At 31.8% G+C, this 14,594-nt stretch overlaps 1 protein-coding gene across 2 annotated transcripts in view; it reads right to left on the bottom strand.

The window, feature by feature from the left end:
* LOC106710106 (fibronectin type III domain-containing protein 5) overlaps positions 1-14,291 on the bottom strand; it is a 49,469-nt gene extending 35,178 nt beyond the window's left edge. For both annotated transcript variants that reach the window (XM_014502087.2, XM_014502095.2), the window contains exon 1: positions 14,017-14,291. The gene's annotated coding sequence lies outside the window, so the exon portion shown is untranslated. The remainder of the gene's footprint in view (positions 1-14,016) is intronic.
* Between the last annotated feature and the right edge of the window lie 303 nt (positions 14,292-14,594).

Here is a 14,594-nt window from a genome sequence, read left to right as displayed (position 1 = left end):
AATGATTTCTTCGCCGAAAATCAGTCATTTCCTCGAAAAATAAAGTTTAGTACTTGATTAAAACACAACAGCACTATCTCATTTTTTTACCGATTTACAAATTAAAGAAAATCTGAATGGCAATAAAAAAATTACTTCTATAAAATCTCAAAGGAAATAAAAGTAAAAGTTCAAAATTCAGAAGCGTATAATCAAGTGGCCTTCTGGAATTACACACACTGTTACACTCAGTAAACTACTTAAGGGTTGCCATACATGGAATTATTGAAGTAGTCGATACCGAGAATTTCAAGCGGTTAGTATACGCCTAGCAAAATTTAGTGGCAACCCCAAACTGTTGGTTCTGTATGGCGAAAGTTCGCTGCCGATCGCCCAACGCGCTGTTGTCGATACCAACGCTTAAATCCGTGTATATTGGCCTTAAGGATTAGTTACATTATACACGCACAAGTCAATACAAGTCCGTAAAGAAAAAGACAACTTCTAGTCTTAATTATTAATGGAATCGATTCTCGTTATTTGAGCTCTTTTTACAAATAAATTATATGAAGCAAATTGACTCTCGAATTGTTTGACTAAAGACAACTTTATGTCGGAATATAGTGCCCATATTCTCAACATTTTCACTTGTTTCCGAAAAGTTTAGAAATTGGCTTAACTTCAGCGTTTTAGTAATTTAAATTCACTTAAGCTAACAAATTGTTAGCTTTCAAACCGCAGTGTAACTTAAATTCGAGTAAAGTTATCACTTTGGAACTTTATATTACCATAATATTAAAAGTACTATGAAGTGCTTACACAATGTTTACAAATTAAGTCTTTATTTGTTTAATCTAATTTGAATAGAATCATTTTAAGTAAGATTTTTCTAACGATTAGATTATTTGAATTTCGAATGATGTTGAACAACTTCTTTAAGCAACTGTATTATGTTTTGAAATAGATCGAGTTGGTGCTAGTAGTATTAAAAATTGCTTCAACTTCCATATTCAAACCGATGTGGTTAACATTAATTCTTAATCGCGTTTTTACTAACTCTACAACACTAGCCAAGTCATCTGACGCTGAAAAGTTTCATACTAAATATCAAATTTTTGTGTGTATTTTCGGTTTGAAAGAAGAAATTCTCTTATGGTGATGTCAATAAGTGGTATCAAGGCTGGTAGATAATTATGACAAGATATACACGATCCTAAGTCGGAAGTAATAATTGGACTAGTTATGAAATGAAAAGATTAATTTTTTGTTGACGACTTAATTCCAGCTTATTTTGTCTTATCGCACGAAACAGAAGCTTTATGTTAGCTTTTAGGCTGGTATTTTTTTCCAACATGACACTCTGACTGACTGGATTTCAGACAACGCATTAATTTTGATACAAAAATAACTACACTGTAGATATATCACGTGTACAACTCTTTTACGAATTATTCAAGTTTAGAATTATTATTTCTCTTTTCCTACCAAAAATTCAATGGAAATCCTTTAAAAAAATTTACATCGTTTTTTTGCTCAATAATTTACGTCAGTTTTTCTTCGACTGAATTGTATTGTAAGGGAGATTGTACAGTATACTGAATGACAGACGTTACTGTCAGAATTTTAATCGAGTACCGAAAAACTCGCACCCGAAAGTACTGCACTATATAAATAGAACCAAATGTAGACTTTCTTTATTATATTATAATTTTATTACTTAAATAATATTTCATCAGCTACGAATTATTATCACTATAAACCTTGCAATGAAAGTCTTACAAAAAAGTCTAGTGTGGAATATGTGTGTTGAGGAAAGAATTTACGTTACTTTCGCATAGTGAATTTCATTTAAAATTAAAACTAGCTACATAGCAAAAGCCCTCGAGGGCTTATCTCCCCCAGTAATCACTCTATACACTTAGATAATAAATTTTACTTACTCCTCGCTGAATGCCTTGTTAAATTGAACGCATTAATTTTGCTTAGTAATAAATTTCAACATTGTTTCGGCAATTTCTTATTCTTACGCCACTCGCGGTTAGTTAAGCTTTACACCGACGCACTCGAAGCTAATAAAATGTACCTTCTTTATATAAAGAATGAGACAGCTTCTAGGAAGAAATGGATAATAGCATGTATCTCCAAGTACTTATAATACAAATTAAATCAACTTTTGACAGTGCTCACATTTTTTTTTGCGCGATCACATACGAACGAATTGTTCCGCTCGCCTTGTGAAATACAGCGAACACACAGAAGACTGGAGTGAAGTGAAAGCAATTCCGCACTTTGTCTGATGAATATGCGTGCAAGAAGTCGTCCGCTTTCCTTTCCTACCCTTTTCTTATAAGGAAAAGGTGTGAAGGGGAGGTGGATTTGACAGAGGAAGGATTTTGAAGGGGACGCATAGAATGGCAATGTTAATTTTCGATTAATTATTTCCACTTTTTAAATAAGGTTTGTTGTAAAAGTTTTTTCTATTACTTAAATGTTGAATGTTAAGTCGAGTACACCAAACACAAACAAGAAATCTTCTGAAACGAAAAGCTTTCAACGAAACTTTCTAATTACCAAAGTATTAGAAAATAGGCTTTCATTCCAAAAAAGACTCTTTGTAAGTTACGACAGAAAGGTAAAAAAAAGTTTTTCTCCACGTTTTTCACCACTTTTTACGTAATTAAATAATGGTTAGGTTAATTAACTCTAACAGTTTCTTTGTACATGTTATAAAATAGATATATAACGTAGGAACTAACAAATTAATTAATAAAATATTAATTAATTAATGTTCATTTTTACATTAAACAGAGTACAATATATAAATTTACAATAAAAATATCTATAAACCCATTGCGGTTTGTCTAGACACTTAAGTATAACGCTATGAAATGTAACAAGAGGTTAGATTTTTACACAGCAACTTAATGAGCTCGCTCATACTTTTATATATACCTATAGATAAGGTAAACTAGTACCTATATAATAATTATTTTCATCACAAAAACAAATTAACAGTTACTTAAAATTGATCAAGTTTAGTGTTTAAAGCAATGAAACGAACTTGCATTGATAAGTGGCAAAATAACCTAGTCTGTCCGCAAAAAATGTTAAAACAAAATAAAAATGTACTTAAGTAATGGATTTTTTATAATTTTATTAAAATTAAAAACCTAAAATTTTACATAAATTTTAAACAAATATTCTGATATCGACGGCAAACATTTTCTGTGTAAAATGTTCTATGCGTGTCGTTAATTTGATGGCACACCTTTTCTAATATGCGAGCATTTACAAAATTGCCTTCAGAAAACGAGTTGCCCTAAAAATTGCTATTGAAGGTTTTACCCAAATAAATTGAATAAGTTTTTTTCTTCCTAAATTTACTGTTCGATTAATCCACATAACATCGACTTCGACAGCCTTTTATCTAATAAAATATATTTACTCTAAAGATATAAGAATAAATAAATAATACAACATACAACCGAACAATTCAATTCGACTGATACCTCAAACTAAAAATACCTTTAAAACAAACGACGCATCACAAATCTGATCCGAATAACGTACACTATCATCAAATCTCGCAATACGCACAAAAACTATAAATCACAAATAAAATTCATTTTGAATAACACGCTCTGTAAGCCGTAACGTAAATTGTTAAAAGCCCGCGCTCTCTTTTGACAGGAGCCTAACGAATGGCGCCACAAAGGGTAATGTTAATTTATTTAATAACAAATCGGTACGATGAAACTGATTAATATTACAATCTGTTTATATAACGGCTGGTTTATTCTGGATTAATAACAACAATCACGTTGTTTTACCGTTGATAAATTAAACCCACCTATTGCCGAAACACAATATTATACGTTTTATAGCAATGAAAACCTACGCTAATGATAAATTATTATCGGGTGTAAATTAATAAGCTATAAATTAATAAAAAGCTATAAGTCATTTTATCAATTAGTAACGTGCAGATTTTTTCTTTTATTTTCTTTAATTTACTTTAAAAAATTAAACCAACAGCCATTGATTAGTCAAGATAGTTTGGAGAAATTTCTTTTGTTTTACGAGCAACTAAATATTGTTATAAATTGTACGTCAAAAACTAAAATATGTAAGCTTTTAAAATAACTAATTATTATTCCTGCAAGCTCTTAAATAAATCTTAACCGTGCCCAATGTACATATCAAAACTACGCAATGGAATATTACATGAAAGCCTGTTTAACTTTGCCCGTTTAAGTTTCATATCCCTGAGCGCAATTGCTTATTCTGTACATATTTGTGCGACCATTATGTCCTGTATTCTACATTTCTATCACCTTCTTTCTAGTCTTTAAACTGCGAGTTAATCATTTACAATAATGAATTAACTTTATTTTAACTCAATGTAAGACTCAATTAACTTTAATGAAGAAATGGAAGCAAATTTACACACAGTTCTATAAATTAAATTATTCTCGACCTTAACAAATGGTACGATATTGCAGTTTAAACTTCTATAATATTCTTAACCCTTCATAAACATTCAAAACCAATATCTTTATAACAAAAGCAATATTCTTAGACGAAAACTAATAATAAATACAATAATAACAATAATTATTATTATAAAATACTAATATAACAATGAAATAGTAATAAGATAGAAAATAGGTAAAAAGATCTTTATAATCAAACATACATAGAGATTTGTTAATCCAGACAAAGCCAAAGGTTTTGCTCGAAATCTCCTTGTAATATTCGTACGTGCCGTAGTAATATTAGACTAGAAACATCAATGTCTGGACCGTTCTGGAGCATGAGTTTGTATATACAGTGTAAACTCTTTATAACGAAACTCAAGGGACTGAGCATTTTGTCGTTATAGAGAGTTGTCGTTATATGGAGTGAACAAAAAAACAACCAAATTAACAAGATAACATAACATAAACAATAATACCGATAGTAACTTACTTACTTAGTAGATTTACTGTCTACAAATATGAACACATTTCTTCGTAATAGAGAATCGCGTATCGCTATAAAGAGTGTTTCAATATGTGGGTTTTAACGCAAACCAACCAAATTGGGCTCACTTCAACGTTACAGGGAGTTTATTGTTATAAAGGATAACGTTATAAAGAGTTTACACTGTATTAGAAATTACACATTTAACCAAATTAACCTACATGGTCAAGAAATTATTTTAAAACACGAAATCTCAATGTAAGATTACATACATTCGAAAACAATATACTTTTTGAACCATAAATAAATTTCGAACAAAAAAAAACTATAATCGAGATAGCTGGCCGAAAATAAAACTAATAAAGCAAATGGCGCAAAACTGGTTATTTAATATTTCCTAACCACCCTCATGTGACGTCATAATTTTTAAGGTGGAACAGAAGGTCACGACCCGGTTATATTTATTCATTCGTGTCGATGTAACGGGTACGATCGTGTGTAGTACAAATGAATTAGTCATTACAAAAAGAGTACATGCACAACTTTCGATCCGACTTTCATTAATTATGTATGCAGCAGAATGACTACCGGAAGTTTTCGTTAATTATTTGATTAGTTATGAGAGCTTTTTTTGTTTAATTTGTAACAATAATAGACGCCAGGACTAACAAAATCTGTTGCACGAATAGGCCGGCTCGATCAGTACAATACTACTACGAAGAAGATAGAAGTAGAAGAAGTATGATGAGTGTGTGTGCCAGGGAACTATTTATAGTCCTTTCTCCGTTCCCATCATTTTCTTATAAGGACAGAATGGGAGGAGACAGAAGATATGATGTATGGGGGAACCCAAATGCTGAGAAAAATATTCTATTTCTGTGCGTCCCCTCCTCCGTGTATGGTGATGATGATAGTTAGGCAACGCATCTGCAATAGCGGATGTCTGTGGGCAGCAGGCTACCCTGTTTGGACAAAAGGCCGCTCGTTCGTTTGGCACCTTATAATATAAAAAGTTACAATTTACCAGACATATGTGTTGATATTTAGCGAGTACTCCCGAGAAACTTGTGTTTATACATGTTTTCATCTCTTACTCTACCTTTGACAAAAAATAGACAACAATTTGTATTAAATGTGTCTGCAGTCGACTCACGCAGTTACATAGGGCAATATATTTTTTTCTCTTTTTATTTTTCTAATTAAGCTAGGAATGTTTCAAAGTTAAAATATAAAAAAGGTCTTTTGTCAGAACAATTTCGTCCATTAACTTAACTTAACCTCAAAAACATTATAGTAGATGAGACGATACTCGTATTGTAAGAAACAGTTTTATCGTTGAAACAGATTTTATGCACTGTTTTGTGTTTCAAATTGAGTGACACAAATCTGACAGTTGATAGACTCGACAGCGCTACACTTTGTCGGTTGGACAGATAAAGAAAGCTTTATTACTATTTGTTTAAAATTATTTTTGTCCACTCTTATAGGAATAAGACTTCGTATAGTTCCACAGCGATCTTGTGACAGGTGGAAAATATGTGAATTTACTGTCATATTTTGACCGAGGGAGCGGCAGCTGCAAGGTTTAATGTTGCCATTTTCATAATTTTGAAATTCCATAGAAATATCACGCATGACTGTAGGTTAATTTGATAATGTGTTTCGATATATCAATTAAAATATAAGGAATTGCTACGCAAACTGAGGTCATAAGTTATAAATTAATTGATTGGAGTTGCAACATGAAAGACCTTTGTTAGGAAGAACATAGAAAATTTTCGCTCACAGGTAGACCTTAAAACTATTAGGATCCCGCCTTTCAATATAAAAAAATAGCTATAAAACTCTTGTGGGACTATAATTAAGTCAACTCTAACCAGATTTGTGATAGTACTTATAGTTACTTGCAAAATGTTAAATTTATTCAATGACCCAATTCAAAATGCTAAGCTAAAATAGGTCAAATGCCAATATTCTTAAAGGTAAGCCTTCAAAGTAACATATTACTTAAGAAAAATCTTAAGTTCGGTATTGATAGCTTGCTCATAGCTCTTAGAAAAATTGGATACCATTCGACCCTTTAGGTAAATCAATAGCACTTCAGTATACATATCATTATTGCGAATATGTTTGATGCTTATTGAAAGAGAGCATATTACTCTGTTTTTCGGTCACTGGAGAATTCATCTACATGTTTAATATAAAACACAGAGTAAAATATGGTGAATACTTCACCGTATATTACCACTCTGTTGTTTAATATCAATACATTTTACTGTTTTTTTATGTTCTATGTTACATTTATTATTTACTCTACAACTGAATTAAGATCTTTGTTAAGTCAAGGGCTAAGTATCTTTAGACGTAAAATACATATTATTTCCTTGTAAAACATCGCAAAAGCTATTTTAAAAAGTGTAAAGGTCGTTAATATGCGTTATTTATGACACTCGCGACACAATGACAAAGTTTTGTGCGCTTTTTATTTGCATGAAACAACTAAAACTGTTTATTACTGTACAAGCGACAATTACGCTAATGAATAATTAAATTGAGTTTTATATTTCCGCATTAGCTTTTTATTAACTAGATAAAATATTTTACGGTACACCGCATAAAAGGAGTAAGAGTTTTTACAATTTCTATTTCCTAATTTTATGCCCTGTATTTGGAAAAGACGTATAAAACCAAACAGCACAGACATCTTCGTAGAAAATATGACGAATTAACCCAACTTAATTCTTATTACTGTTATTTACGGAAAATTAACATAAAATAGCTATTAAAGAATTAAATATAAAGTATATAATAAGATTGTTTCTTGTGAAACTGAGGCATTGGCTAGTATATTTTTTTAGTATATTAGTTTTAATTTTTTTTGGATATTTATTTTATTTACATTAGTACCTTCCAATATTAGTTTAACAAAAGTTTAAGGTAACCCCGAGTTGGATTTAAAATGAAATACACAAGTAACAAAGTGAACATTTTCATAGCGTATTGTTCTCTTGCCTCACACATTCCATTACAGTATGAAATAAATCTCTCATATTTTACATTTCGCTCGCTTCGGTAAATTTACTTTTAGTAGCGTTCACCTGAATTTACTTTTCTACCAAAGTGGCTTGATGGCCAGTTATTAATTTAAAAAAATGTTCTCAATAGATTTTTGTTCTTCTGAAACAAATGTTTTTTAATCGTAGAATTTTATTACGTATTCTAAAGCCAATAAGATGTTCTAAGAATGGATAAGACATGAATTATAAGATGATCATTGTGACCAATATGAATTTAATTGCGATGAATGAATGTGACAAAAGCTGAATTTTAAAGTTTTCCAATTGTTGAGATAGTTGCTAAGTAATCTGTGGCTAGACTGCGACGTGATGTTTCTTATTACTGTTTAAATTACCACTGATTCTAATTTGTACCAAACAATTACGATTTGAATTTGGAACAGGTTCAAATGATGACTTATACTGTACCTATTGTTATTACATCAGAACACAGTCAAAAATACTAAGAAAAGATTATTGCAATTGCAACTTAGGGACTGGAAAAACATTTTTCAACAAATTTTCCGACATGTTTCCAATTTAGCGGCAAAATTGAATTTACTAACTTTTGATGCAACCGCTTCGGTCGTAATCAACTTACTTCTAACGGTAGAATGTAAGCCCTCTAATGAAGTTGCAAGTCACCGGTTGACTACATTTAAACGGTACGTAGAATTTTACATTCTTAATGAAATTATATCTACTAAAGATTCTATTACAGATTGAAGGTGGATGGCTACAAAGGTAGAGGAAGACCAAAGAAAGTATGAATGGATCGTGAGTAAGAAGGGGGTGAATTCAGATATGACGGCTGATAGAGATGTATGGAGAAGTAGTACATATTGTGCCGACCCTCCATAATGATATTTTATACATTATCTTCGTGTTTCTGAAGTATCTTTAAGATCGACTGAAAAGAGTTGACATCTGCCATCTAGCGTCTTTTATTGTAAACAAATTATTCATATATTCAAGTAAAATCAAGCTCCGTGAAAATAAACAATCAATAAATACGTTTTGGATGCTCTTGACAAAAATATAATAACGTTTAAAACCACTCGTTTAATTCAGAAACAGAATAATTTGTACGCAAATAAAACATCACCCATATAGATATTAATTGATCATCTATACATTTCATTCGAAAAACTTTTGAATATTCATTTTCGGAATTAAAAATGAACTGAGCTCGTGTGGCTGAGATTTGTTAATAAAAGGGCAATAAAATTCGAGATCGCTGTTGATTCAAAGGCTTTTATGTGTTTCATTGTGGCTGTAGCAATTACGGGACTCGAACTGTCTGTATTTGGCAAATTTGCGCCAGGTCACGTCGCAAGAAAAATTACGATCGCGTTTTCAAAATTATTTATATCTAAGGCTAAAACAATACAATAAACTATCATAGTTAGAATTTTATTTAAATTAGTCCCGACTTGTTGGTTGGTTTTGTTTATTAAAATTTGAATAAATTTTATTCAATGGTCAATCTATAACTTGGTACATATAGATTCTAATTTGGTTTCCAGTTTCAACAAGTTTCAAAAAGATTTTTGCTTGAAATAATTGTAAGTAAGTAATCATGATGAAAAAAAAGATTCACAAATTTTTAAGAAATCACGATACAGAAAATATTGTAACATACATATATTATGACAACATGCATGAAAGGAAAGACGAAATTAGGAATTGCGCAATTGTATTTCGAATGTGCTATATTAGCTTAAGATAGTTGCATACAGAGTAACTGATATCCATTACCGTTGGAAAACATTCGTCCGGTATTGAACGTGAACTGTATGGTTTATTTTTAGGCAACGTTTGTATTTACAAGCATTAATTCGGACATGTAACTTACTGACATATATTTGAACAATGTACTAGGACTAGGGATTTTAGTATAACAGTTTATTTACATTTCTAAACTTGTACAATGACATATCGTTGTTTCTTTTCTATCCAAATAGAAAGAGTGAGGTGAAAACATGCTTTTGTACAAATCTTTTAACAGTTGAATATAACGGTTATGTTGTGTTGTAGTTTAGTAAAATACTGCCTACATATTGCTAGGTATTTTAGCATTAATAAAACTGAATATGTTAAAACCGAGAAAAAGGAAATTGTAAAGATTAACATGAAAATCTACAAAAGTATTAAAACATTTCCATTGTAATTTATAACTTATTTTAACAAGAAACCATTTACCACCCTCCGGGAGAATTATCACTTTGTATACAGTAATTAAAGCGAATGATTAACTCTACTTTGTAACAGAACAAACCAGTGTTTAAATAATAAAACATTCAAGATAAACAAGTTAATTGTTCTCAAGTCTAGAAGATAAGTGTAAAACACTGTTACTTTTAAATTTATTTACAAGCTGTCGACCGCGAATCCGTCCGCACCGAATTAAAAAAAAAAACTTAATAAGTAGTATGTGTTCTTCCAGAATATATTCTACGTCTGTGCCAAATTTCAACAAGATCCGTTGAGCCGTTCCGGAGATACCTTCAAACAAACATCCATCCATCCATCCATCTAAACATTCACATCTATCTATATATATAAAAGAAAGTCGTGTTAGTTACATTTATAACTCAAGAACGGCTGAATCGATTTGACTGAAAATTGGTGGGCAGGTAGCTTAGAACCAGGAAACGGACATAGGATAATTTTTACCCGGTTTTCTATTTTTTATAACGCGCGGACGGAGTCGCGGGTAAAAGCTAGTTTATAATATTAGTAAGATAATTATTTCATTCAAACCTTAAACGAATTTTGTAAATGCGAAATGAGCATCTAAGAGTCAGATGAAAGTGAAATACTTCAAGGCAATATTCAGCAAATTTACCTAATAGAGAACTTTTATGTTTGTGAAATCACGAAATACCCGATTTCTGTTCAAAAACAAAAGAGTTAACTTGTCTGACAAAAAAGAAAAGCACTACTATCACGCTTTTCGGTACAATTAAAAGACATGACTAGCGAAATACAATGTGGATAAGTCAAAAGGGTAGCCTTGCTATTTTCGTAGTTCATAAATCAACCGAAAAAATAATTTATGTAACGTAATTTTAATTACTCTTGTATTAGGTGAGTTGTATACGCAATAAGCTTGTTAGAAACCAAAGAGATTCAAACGTAATACTAGTTATAGAGCAGACATTAGGAACACTTTTCTTCGAACATTTCAATCAAAGGCACACAATCGTTATTACTGCTTTCTGGCACAAGTCAAAATAAACTAGTTGAGAGTTTTTTATTTATATTACAAGGTGGCAAATGGTGAAGCGACCACTTGATTCGCTGAAATAGAGAAGCAACCGCTGCCCATGGACATTGCAGATGTGTTGCCTACCCATATTCGACGAAGGCCGAAAGGTATAGTAAGGGAAATTATTCCCTTTCTGTGCGTCCCCTCCTCCGAAAAATTCCTATCCCAATAATAGGAGGGGAAGGCGAAGAGGACTAACATTAAAGTTCCGTTACCACACTCATCGGTCGAAACGAGGAATTGCTTCCATTTCACGTCTGTGTTCTGTGTGGTCGTAGTATTTCACCGAGCGCTTTGGCCCATTTCTGCAACAGATATTGTTATGGCTGGTGTCTACCACTGTTAAGTACGGTTTGGTTTGTGAAGTTTCTTCTATTGATATAGATTAAATATCTTTATTAAAAACCGGTAATGTAGTGTACAGTTATATTTTAAAAACATTTTTAACAATGTAAGTCTTGTTTTTACGAGTACTTAAAAGCTTCACATACAAAGCTTAGGTTCATTATCATTTATGAGAGAGACAAAACCTGGCCACACTTCCTGACTAGCGCGAACTCTACGTGCATTTGAATAATGTTATTCACAGCTGAGAAGGTTTCTTCGCGAAGATTTCTTTGCTGAATTTAAAATTAAAATAGAGCTGCTCTATTAAAATTATGGACAAAGTCTTAAAAATGGTAAGAAATTGCAAAAAAATTGTGCATGAGTGAATGTATGTGCACAAAATTATTTCTTACAATAACTATTCTTATTTGATTTCAACTAAAATTATTTAGGTCGAGAAATTTTATTCTCTTGGGTGTTTAATTCTAGTTCTAGAGAACAGGCTTGAGACCTTTTTGTTTCCCGAATGTCCCCGGATAAATTATCCGATTGTTCTGTTCTTTCGGAACGGAGAAAATAATGCCATCTCCAAATTTATAGCTTGTGATTTGTATTTTATGCAAAAGAACATATAAGCTAACAGTTACCCTTGACATTTGTTTACTAGCCGTCGCCCGCGATTCCATCCGAGAGGAGTTAAAAAACCTTAGTTATATAATATTATGAATTGGTACTCCGAAGGACTTAAGTTAGGCATTAAATTCCGCACACAGACTTGTTAAACGGTAAGATTTACTATGAAATATCTAGACTAAGATTGTCCAATTAAAGACTGTATGTAAGCGCGGCAGTAAGACTAAGTCAACGTATAGATTTTTGTAAAAGAAAACTGCCATGCTCTTTAACTTATCTAAAACTGTCTTAAAAGTATTAAAGGGGTTAAAGATGTAATTTTCCTAGAAAGTAAAAATCGATTTGAATTACGTAATATATTCCAGAAAAATCGATGTAATTAAAAGTCATGAGCACGTCGTGTCCTCGATGTGGTGACACAGAGACTAGCGAAGCCGTACCAATAGTCGTTTTATAATCATTATTTACAAACGTATGCAAATGACAATCCACAACTCGACACTATGTAGATTAAAAATAGATTACGTTGAAAAAGCCTTTAAGCAATTTTTTCTGATATTAAATGTATTAATTTCTTAATAGTTTAATGTTCAATATTGATATATGTAGTTCGAAAAACTTTTTTATATTATAAGGTGGCAAACGAGCAAGCGACCAACTGAATTCGCCAAAATAGCGAAGCGACTGCTGCCCATAGACATTCGGAATTGCAGAGGCCTTTCATCGATGGAGGAAAGCGCCCACAGAGACAGTATATTTAGCCTTCCTATCCGCCGCTCCGTCCCCTAATCTGACAAATCCACCTCCCCTTATGAGGAAAGGAAGAGAAGGGAAAGAGGACCAAAATTAGGCACACGGGACGCACACTCATCCGACGAAACGCGAAAGACAATTCAAACCTAATCCGACAAATATAGGCAATCTTTAAGCAGTTTGAAAGTTATTTTTAAACTAATGCAATGGTACTAGAGAATTCAGTTCAGACTATTCTAAAAATATCTTTGCAGTGTTGCTAGCAGTTCAAGTACGAAGTATTATACAAAATTATAGACCTATTACGTACTGATATTCATATTTCTTTGAAGCATACGTTCTGATATTTAAAAAAAAAACTCTTGACAAATTTGTAAGCAATATGCGACCTACTTTCGTAAAGATATCGAATTCTGAATTAATTGAAAGAAGTTTTATGTGATGAGATGATAGCAAACTTTTAAATTTAATACACAGATTTTTCCTGAGGTATGTTTTTAAAAAAATCCGTGGATGCCCTCTGTCCCACTACGGAGATATAGGGCATTAAGTCAATGTTTTTACGAAAGTTTATTTTATTTTATTTAAAAATAGATTTAATATTGTTTTTACTTATCATCAGGTATCATTTCACATATCTATATTAATATCGGTGGTTCCATTAGTTAATTATTTCCAATCCCGTAGAGTGTAGTTAATTTTCTTTTATATCTTTATGTATTAAATTTTCAATACAACATAAAGTATTTTATAAAAGAACCATAAACTGAATATAATCTTTGTGTCCCATAGAACTTATTGTCCTGAAAGAAAATTAGTTTAGCGAAAAGATAAAAAATACTCTATTTTCTCAAATAGCGACTTTTATATTATATAATTCAATAATTACAAGTCTTCTGATAGTAAAAAAATTATAATTTCAAAATATTCCTGTCATCTTTTATACAAACACGATCATCTGAAAACATTACACAATTTCCTAAACATAAATAAATGAACAATTGTAATACAAGTTTTGGTATAAAAATAACTCACCTGCCCAATTAATAAATTTCAGGACGCTCTCACGAAAATCTCTGCAAGCATACACTTCAGAAAACTTACGGCACTTCTCAAAACGATACAGTTAAATACACAATCGCACAGCGATCATTCATTTATTAACCCGCCAAAAAACTCACAAATCCACAGAAAATGTAGGACTGCCAAGAACATACGAAAGAGTCTTAAAGAAAAAAGGTTTTTAGTCGCGTTCGAAATTTAAAATCGTAGTTGTTACAGGCGCGCGAAAATACGGGCGCTCGTCGGCGTCGACGTTGTACAACTGAGCCGGGCCAATGGGCGGTCCCCTAACATAATATAAAGCCGACAGCTTTAAAACTAAATGCGGCGCGACGACATAATTAGACATTTGTTCGCACTTATCCTAAGCATATTATTCACATAAGGGACTCGAGGAATGATTAAAATTTAAGTACTTTCCGTGGCAACTTCGGTACAACTTTGTAACGACCTTTATAATTGAAGAATGAATTTGTATGAAGGCATTTGCATTGTAAATAGTAAATTCGAATTGCTTAATGTATTAAAATGTAAATTGAAAAACCTTCGCT

The sequence above is a fragment of the Papilio machaon genome, chromosome 13, assembly GCF_912999745.1.
Source record: "Papilio machaon chromosome 13, ilPapMach1.1, whole genome shotgun sequence".
NCBI lineage: Eukaryota > Metazoa > Arthropoda > Insecta > Lepidoptera > Papilionidae > Papilio > Papilio machaon.
Note: the sequence above shows the minus strand (reverse complement) of the source record. Positions and strands in the feature narration are given on the sequence as shown.